General features: G+C 40.2%; 1 pseudogene; it reads right to left on the reverse strand.

Annotated features, from left to right (window-relative positions):
- Positions 1–5,982: 5,982 nt before the first annotated feature.
- Positions 5,983–6,635, reverse strand: LOC129041533 (general transcription factor 3C polypeptide 6-like; annotated as a pseudogene).
- Positions 6,636–9,401: the final 2,766 nt, after the last annotated feature.

A 9,401-nucleotide genomic window follows, 5' to 3' on the forward strand; every position in this document is an offset into this window, starting at 1 on the left:
TGCTGAGTCAGCTGTCCCACAGGCGAGCACTGGGAGATATCTGTTGGTGCCTCTTTCTTAGAGTAACAGCCCTCCTTGCCCCTTCTCCCCCTTCACCATAGGAACCTATTGATATTTTTATTCTACCTTTGTTAGTCCGACTCTCAGATGTGTCTTCTACACTTGCTGTCTCCATTTTCTCACCCAAACTCCAATCTGGCATCTGTACCCCTCTCCCTCTAATTGGTTTCTCTAGGGTCCCCGGGCTTATAGGACATTTATCAGTCCTCATCTTTTTGACCTATCTGCAACATCAACACTGCTGGCTCTTCCTGAAAACATTCACTGTTCTGTCTTTTCTTCTTTTTCTCTCTGGCTGCTGCTTTGTCTCCTTTCCCAGTCTATCTTCTCCTTTCCTGTCATATTATGAATAAAGCTAAGCTTTGGAGCTGTTACCATGAGACAGATACCATGGTAGGTGCTCTCCATGTATTATCTCATATAATCCTCCTAGCAACCATCAGCCATTTTACAGAGGATGTCAGTGGTACTCAGAGAGGGCAAAACAGCCTGCGCTTAGTAGAGCCAGGATCCAAAATCAGGCAACCTGACTCCAGAGCTCAAGCTTCTTAACACTTCAGGATGTTAGAGTTCTTGAGGTTCAGTCCTAAGTCCTTTTCTTGTCATCATTGCTACGCCCATGGCTTCAGGTGTTATTTCTGTGAAGATGACTTTTGAATTTATATCTTTAGCTTGGGCTTCTCTGAATTCCAGGTCTAAGTATTTAACTAGTTCTTTGACATTTCTGCTTGACTGACTTAAAGGCACATCAAGCTAAATAAGTGTAAAATAGGATGTCCCAACATTGTCTCCTCTTCTGCTACCTGCCCTTATTGCAGGTCTAAGTGACTGGTACCACATTTAGGCAGTAATGCAAACCAGAAACTAAGGTGTCTGTCTTGTCCCTTTGGGCTGTTACAGCAAAATACCAAACACTGGCTGGTTTACCAACAATAGAAATTTGTTACTCACAGTTCTGGAGGCTGGGAATTAAGGTACCACCAGATTTGGTGTCGGGTGAAGACCCATGTTTTGATTCATAGATGGCTGTCTTCTTGCTTTGTCTTCACAAAGTGAAAAGGGTGAGGGAGCTCTTTGGGGTCTCCTTTATAAGGATACTAATCCCATTCATGAAGGCTCGGTTTTCATGATCTAATCCCCTCCCAAAGGCCTCGCCTCCAAATACCATTGCACTGGGGATTAGGTTTCAACATAGGAATTTTGGTTGGACATAACCGTTCGGTCTATAGCAGTGTCCTTCTTGGTTTCTCACTCTGCTGAGTCTCAAATCCAGTGTGTTCTAAAGCCTGTCAACTCTATTTCTTGAATGCCCCTTGCATCCAACTACCACCCTTCATTTCCATTGCTCCTCTGTAATCTAACCTATCATCTCTCAATTGCAACCACGAAAACAACCTAACTTGAAACCCTCTATCCACTTTTGCCCTGCTTCATCCTGTATCTTATGGTACCCAGAGTAACAATTTAACCTTATCTCCCTGCTTATAACCCCACAACAGTGCCCCCTTGCATGTGGGATAAGAACTGACATCACTCATAAAGTCCTATATAATTATATACGACCTATATAACCTAATTCTTCAGCCCCACCTCATTCCTCTCTTCCCCTCCAGCCACACTGACCTCTGTCACCCTCAGTGAAACATTCCTTGACAATCCCCTCACCCCCAACCAAACCATATGGTGCTTCCATAGCATAATTATTTAATGAAGGTGGCTGTTCTTTATTCAGTGGTTTACATTTATTCTGTTTTTGCTGTTTATTCCTTCTTGTATCTTGTAGTTTCTATCTGAGAATACTTCTCTCTGAAATACATCCTTTAGATTTTCTTTAAGTGAGGATTGGCTGGTGGCAAGCTCTTTTTAGCTGCTGTCTGATATTTTGTCCTAATACTGATACGATATTTTTGTTGTGTATAGAATTTTAGGTTGGCAGTTATTTTCTTTTAGTACATTGAATATACATTATTTCACTGTCTTTAGGCTTACATTATTTCTTCTGAGAGGTCAGCTGTCAATTTGTCCCTCTTTTGAAGGTGACTGGTACTTTCTTTTTCCCTCTGCTGCTATTAAGATATTTTTTTCTCCTTGCCTTAGGTTTTCTTTAGTATCACTGTAATGTATCTAAGTATGGATTTCTTTTTATTTTTATACCGTTTGGGATTATATGCTGCTTTTTTTCTCTTTAGAATTTAAGACTTTATTTTCCTTTTCAATTTGAAGTAGAAGTACATTATAGTGTAGATCAGTTTCTTTTGCGTAATTGCACATTTCAAGAATCTGCCACTTCTTTATACTTTCTTTAAAAAAAAAAAAGAGACAGGTGTCTTGCTGTGTTGCCCAGCTGGTCTTGAACTCCTCTCCTCAAGCAATCCTCCCACCTTGGCCTCTCAAAGTGTTGGGATTACAGGAATGAGCTACTGTACCTTGTCTACTTTTTAATATTTTTCATGTTTTTAAAAATACATATGTTGCAATTAGGATTAAGTTTGGCTATTAAAGAGTGACTTAAGAGAGTAGGTCATTTCTCTCTCATGTAAAAGAAGGCCAGAGGTAAGCAGTGGCAATGTCTTTTCTGCCTGAGCAGCAGCAGTAGTCACAGGTTTAGAATGACATTGACACTCACAGGACCCAGTAAGCCTTGTGGCATCCAATCTGACACCCTGTTTACTTAACTTTGCAAGATACAGAACAAGAAACAGCACAACAACATGGCAGCATGAGGCTTATTTCAGCAGGAGGCTTTAGTCTAGCCTGCCAAGTGTCAGCTCAGGTATAAGGAAACAAGATCATCCGGTGGGTGCAGAAGCCACCTGGCTTGGAAGCTTCATGCTCCATGAGAACGAATACCTGTTGAGATAGCCCATGACTGTAATTTCCAGGAATCTTTGCAATGAGGAACACTACGCTTAAGGAATCTCAAAACTCATGTTTTTCAATGGGCATTTATAGTACGTGTCACAGTCTTCTTGGTCCAGATATAGTTTACCAATAAGGGATCATCTTTAATCATAAAGATGATCCAGTATTGCCTAGTATCACAGTTGACATTCCATTATTACCTTGCCTAGTAGGCTTCCAGAGAAATGGTGATGAAAGGCAAAGTCATTTTACCAGGGAAGAGAAAGGGTTTTGTTAACCCTTTTACTCAGAGCAGTCCAGGGCAGTCTTGCATAATCTGGACCCAATCTTCTATCCTGCTGCTCTGCCACTCAAGGGTTTATTTCCAAGGTTGCTTTAAAGTCCAAGAATCCTGCTGGAGTTCTAGCCACCACATCCATGTTCTAGCAGAAGGAAAGAGAAGATGAGCCTACCTACTTCCTCTTATGCCTTTAAGTTTAAGGAAACTTTCTGGAAGCATCACTCAACACCTTATTTTTTTCTTGAGACAGGGTCTCACTCTGTTGCCCAGGCTGGAGTGCAGTGGTGTGATCACAGCTCACTGCAGCCTCAACCTCCCAGGCTCAAACAATCCTCCTACTTTAGCCTCCAGAATAGCTGGAACTACAGGCGTGCCCCACTATGCCTGGCTAATTTTTGTATTTTTTGTAGAGACAGGGTTTTGCCATGTTCCCTAGGCTGGTCTTGAACTTCTGAGCTCAAGTGATCTGCTCATCTTGACCTCCCAAAGTGTTGAGATTACAGGTGTGAGCCACCGGGCCTGGCCCAACACTTCTAATTCCATGTCAGTGGCCAGAACTTAGTCATATGGCCACATGAATCTATGGGGAAAGTGGGCACATTGCTAGTCTGAATAAGTTCCGGGATTCTGTTACAAAGAGAAACAGGGAGAACAGATAATTGAGTCAGGCAGTTAGCAGTCTCTCCTATACATATATATATGGTGGGAACAATAGCTTCTTATTAAATGCTGACATTAGGCTGGGCAAAGTGGCTCAAGCTTGTAATCCCAGAGCTTTGGGAGGCTAAGGTGGGAGGATTGCTTGAGGCCAGGAGTTCAAGACTAGCTTGGGCAACATAGTAAGACCCTGTCTTTAAAAAAAAAAAAAAAAAAAAAAAAATTAGCTGGCATGGTGGCATGCACTTGTAGTTCCCAGCTACTCAAGAGGCCAAAGCAGGAAGATTGCTTGAATCCAAGAGTTCCAGGCTTCAGTGAGCTCTGATGGCACTGCTGCACTCCAGCCTAGGTGACACAGTGAGACCATATCTCAAAAAAAAAAAAAAAAAATGCTGATATGGTTTGGATGTGTCCCCACCCAAATCTCATCTTGAATTTTAGCTCCTATAATCCCCACATGTTGTGGGAGGGATCTGGTGGGAGGTAATTGAATTATAGAGTGGGTTTTTCCTGTGCTGTTCTTATGATTGTGAATAAGCCTCATGAGATTTGATGGTTTTATAAAGGGCAGTTCATCTGCACATAGTCTCTTGCCTGCTGCCATGTGAGATATGCCTTTGTTCCTCCTTCACTTTCCATCATGATTGTGAGGCCTCCCCAGTCATGTGGAACTGTGAGTCCATTATTCCTCTTTTTCTTTATAAATTACTCCGTCTCAGGTATGTCTTTATTCATAGTGTGAGAATGGACTAATACAAAAGCTGAGACTAAAAACGTCATATAAAACCTGGGAAGATATATGTGCTTATGATTTGAAAATGCTTTTTGTCAAGGTAAGTTGTTTTCCAATTAAATACAAGATTTTTTTGAAGAAAAAATTCCTCCTCCAGAGCATTAGTTCTCTAACCCATTAAAATAATTACATCTCCATCAATTGTGAGATGTGATTAATGTGAGGTGTGTTTTAACTATTAATTTCACCTAGGCTAAACTAGGTGAAATTGCTGTTTTTTGTAGTCGGATACAAATATTGACAATTTCATACAGCTCAACCTATAACAAAGTATCTATATTTGTGAGTAATTTACTTAAAAAATACAAATTATCACAGATTTAGGTTACTGCCCTAACAAAATCATGATTACAGTTGAATTCCAGCAATCTTGCTCAAGTGAAAAAAGAGTGAATTGACAGCTGGAATATTAGGAATTGTACTTTTATCTTTAAGCACTTCAAAATGCTTTTTCTTTTTCTAGATAAAATACGTATTACAGTAGACTGAAAAATGGTCTCCCAAAAGATTTCCATGCCCCAGTCCCTAGTTTTATGCCTGTATATGTTAAATTACACAGCAAAAGAGACTTTGCAGTTGGAATTAAGGTTATAGACCTTAAAATAGAGGAGTTATTCAAGTGGGCCCAATGTAATCATAATCAAATGGACCTTTAAAAGTGGAATAGAAGACAAAAGGGTAGGTCAGAGAGAGGTATGATGAGGAAGTAACAGGAAAGGGGACATGACCCACCATTGCTAGCTCTGAAGAAAAGGAAACCATGAGCCAAGGAATGCGGGCAGCCTCTGGAAGCTAGAAATGGCCCTCCACTGGCAGACAGCAAGGAAACGAGACTTTGATTCTTCAACTGTAAAGAATTGAATTCTGCCAACCACTGAATAAGCAAGGAAATGGATTTATGGCCCCCTACTCTGCCCCCAGCCTCCATAAAGGAATGCAGTCCTGCCAGCATCTTGAATTTAGCTCAGTTAAGACCAGTGTCAGATTTCTGACCTACAAAACTATGATGATACATTTTGTTGTTTTCAGCCACGGAGTTTGTGGTCATTTGTAACAGCTACAATAGAAAACTTATGTACTTTCCTTAGTAAAACCTTGAATTTAAAGGACTCATCAGAAAACTGTCCCTAAAGTCATTTAAGCTGAATTTTAAAAAATTCAATTCATGTCTGGTCCTGAGTGATTCTGGTAAAATAAGCTGTGCTGTGACTGGATATGTGTGTATAGCCAACAAAACACAATAAAATAGTGAACAGCTGAAAGCTATACAGCAGGTTATCTTTATATAAGAACACTAGAAAGCTCATAATGTGTTATTACGAGAAACATTTCATCTGGGAGTGACTTCTAAGGCAGCATCTTGAGTTTCTGTAAACACAAAACCTTCTGTCTCAGAAGAGATATCATGAGGAGGACCAGAATCCTCTATGTCCACGTGCAGCGGCTTCTCCTGTTCACAACTCAGGTTTGAACTCTCTTTCATTTGAATCTTCCTTCCAGTTCCAAAGGTTTATCTGAGGCCAAAGCTATCACTTCTTCATCTCATTTTTATGTAGAAAGCTACAAATCATGTTGGGTCTAGAGGAGAAATCCTTATCCTTGATTTGCAGCCATTCCACCCCACCTGTTTTCTCCTCCTTCCTTCTCTGTGAGAAGAGTTCTTGTCATGCTGACTTCTTCCCTGTATGGCACTTGTATTTTAGCACTGTGTACTCCTTGCCCTCTCTATCCATAACATGTTCAACATTTTCTTCAAATGTAACACAGGTCCCAAGAGTGTCTTCAGACTCCCCAGCCAAGATATAGCTGTCCACTGGCAGAAAGGGCCTCTTGGTGTCAATTCTCAAAATTTTGCATTTATTTTCACATTTTGAGAGAAAGTCTGAATCAATAATTCCTGACAGTTCCATGAGAACCAACTGTTCTCCCTCCTTCTTCCTGCTCTTCTCCATCCTCTGGATTCTGTTCCTCTGCTACTGCCATGGTCCCACAGCTCTGGATTATAGGCTTCTTATTTCAGTTTTAGAAAATTTTCAACTATTATCTCTTCAAACATACCCTCCGCCCCATTCTATTCTTTATTTTTTTCATTTTTTATTTTTTCTGAGACAGAGTCTCACACTTTCACACAGGCTGGAGTGTAGTGGCGCAATCATGGCTTACTGCAGCCTCAACCTCCTGGGCTCAGGTGATCTTCCCAACTCAGCCTCCCGAGTAGCTAGGACTACAGGCACAAGGCGCCAAACCTGGCTAATTTTTTGTACTTTTTGTAGAGACAGGGTTTTGCCATGTTGCCCAGGCTGTTCTTGATCCCCTTGGACCAAGCAATCTGCTAGCCATGGTCTCCCAGAGTGCTGGGATTACAGGTGTGAGCCACCCAGCCTGGCCCTCTTTCTTTTCTTTTTCTGGAATCCCAATTAGACATTTGTTACACCTTCTCAGTCTCCCCTACCATGCGTCTTAACCTACTCTTTTTTATTTTTTGCCTTCTCTGATGCATTCTAGAGAATTCTTTCTGATCTATGTGACAGTTCATTAATTCTGTCTTCTATTGCATCTAAACATCTGTTAAATTCCTTCATTAATTTATACATTTTAACTTTTTCTTTTCTAACTGTTCTATCTAATTTCAAATATGTTAGGACACTATACGTTTCTGTTCCTTGAAGATATTTTTAAACTTGTATTTTTAAACTTTAAACATACTGAACAGTTATTTTATAATCTTTGGCTGATAAATTAAAAAATCTGAAGTCTTTGAAGGTGTTTCTTTGGTCTGTTTTTTGTTTTTTTTTTTTTTCCTGCCAGTTTCCACTCATAGGGTCTTGTTTCTTGATATTCTTAGATATTATTGTGTGTTCCTCATTCTACTTTAAAAATTATTTTTGGAAAATTTAAGGCCTAAAGGTGACTTACTCTAGAAAGGATTTTCAAGAGGTTAGGGGAGTTACCAGACATGAACACTGAGTTTGTGGGTTGAGGTTTCTTGGACAAAACAACTGATCCATAGGAGCACTGCTAGCCCATAGTCACACCCTCCCAGGGATCAGTCCATTCATTTTTCCCTCTCCTACAACCTCCAGATCTTTTTTGTGCCAAAGTAACTTAACTGTCCGTGCAGTCTTGTGGGTGGATATGGGTATGGTTTACTTCTGGTTTGCCCATACCCTGATTTAGGAGAATCTCCTATTAATCTATTTTTGGTTAACCTTGGGTTTAATTGATCACTTTTGCTCCAGGGACTGTCAAAACTGGAGTTGTTTCTGCACCCAGTTGTTCTCAGCAGGAGAATTCATCCAAATAACCTAGCCTGCCACTGACAGAAATGAGTGTGTTTTAATTCTATTGTAAATGGTTTGCTTGGTGTTTGTCCCCATTGACTATAATTTTCTTATTTATTTGTTTATTATGAGACTCCCTCACTAGAAAGTGAGTTTCATTTTTAATGATCATTTACGTGATGTTTCCTATGTATCAGGTACAGCTCCATGATAAACTGTAAACATAAAACATAATGTAAATATTATCTCATTTAATGTTCCTAAAAGCCCTCTGAAACGACACTATTATTATAATAGATGAGGAAACTGAGACATCAAGAACTTACTTTACATTCCTAAGGCCACACAGCTGGGAAGCTTAAAGGACCAGCGTTTGACCCCAGAAAGACTGGCTCCCAAGTCCCGGGACCTAACTAATCACTGTGCTGTGTGTTTCTGCATGAGTGCTAAGACATCTCACTGATGAATCTTTAGCACCTGGTGTGGCACCCAGCAATAATGGTTTTCAGTATCGTTGAATGAGTTACCATAGAATGCATACAAATGAATGCTTCATTGATTATAACACTACTGACTTGTAAAAGCAAATGTAATAAAAATGGCAAAGAATACAATTCCAGTTTGTCATTACTTGTAATAATAGCTTGATTTTCTTTAATTCTGAAATGTGAGTACAACATGTAGACCAAAGTATCTGATACATTTTTGTTTTGTTGTTACCACATTGGAAGAATATTATATTGTAATGCCTTTGAAGGAGATAAAGTTGGGTGATAGGATACAGATGGGGTAGAATAATGAAATATCAGAGAATGGCCGCTGAGATTTTATTAAATATTGTACTTAGGGAATAAATGAACGACTTGGCATGAAATCCTGGAATAAGGCTTCACAACGTGTCCACACTCTCTTAGAAAACAGGGATAATTCAACTTTGTTATTTGTTAGAAAATCATTGATGTGAGTAGAAGTCACGTGTTACCCTCCAAGGCAATGTTCTCTAGCTGATCACCTGGTTCCAGGTCAAAGCTGGGGTAGCCTAGCTCCTTTAGAAGGTGACCTGCTATCTGCTGTTGTTAATATCCCTTTTCAAAGCACTGATTTGGTTATGCTCCATTTGCCAGGTCTTATTTTCTCTCTTGTGGTTTGTCGATGTGTCAGCACATTACGTCACAGGTGCCCAGGTAGAAGGTAGATATCTGATGGAAGGGTAACATGATGCAGGAAGTGAATCTTTTGGTTTCCTAACCTGTATCAAGGCCAATGTCAGATGGACATAGTTGGCAGGACTTAAAACATGGCTGCTTTCCTAAGTCACAGGCTGTCAGGGGAGGCTCAACAAAGTTTTAGGAGCTCATCTTTGCTCAGTGTTACCACAGGTGAATATCATACTGCACACTCTGACTTAGCATCAGGCTCATGCATTTGGTGTAACTGCTTACCTAGGGAGAGGAGCTGCTTTAGCTGC

This window comes from Pongo pygmaeus, chromosome 6 (genome assembly GCF_028885625.2).
Source record: "Pongo pygmaeus isolate AG05252 chromosome 6, NHGRI_mPonPyg2-v2.0_pri, whole genome shotgun sequence".
NCBI classification, from domain to species: Eukaryota; Metazoa; Chordata; class Mammalia; order Primates; family Hominidae; genus Pongo; species Pongo pygmaeus.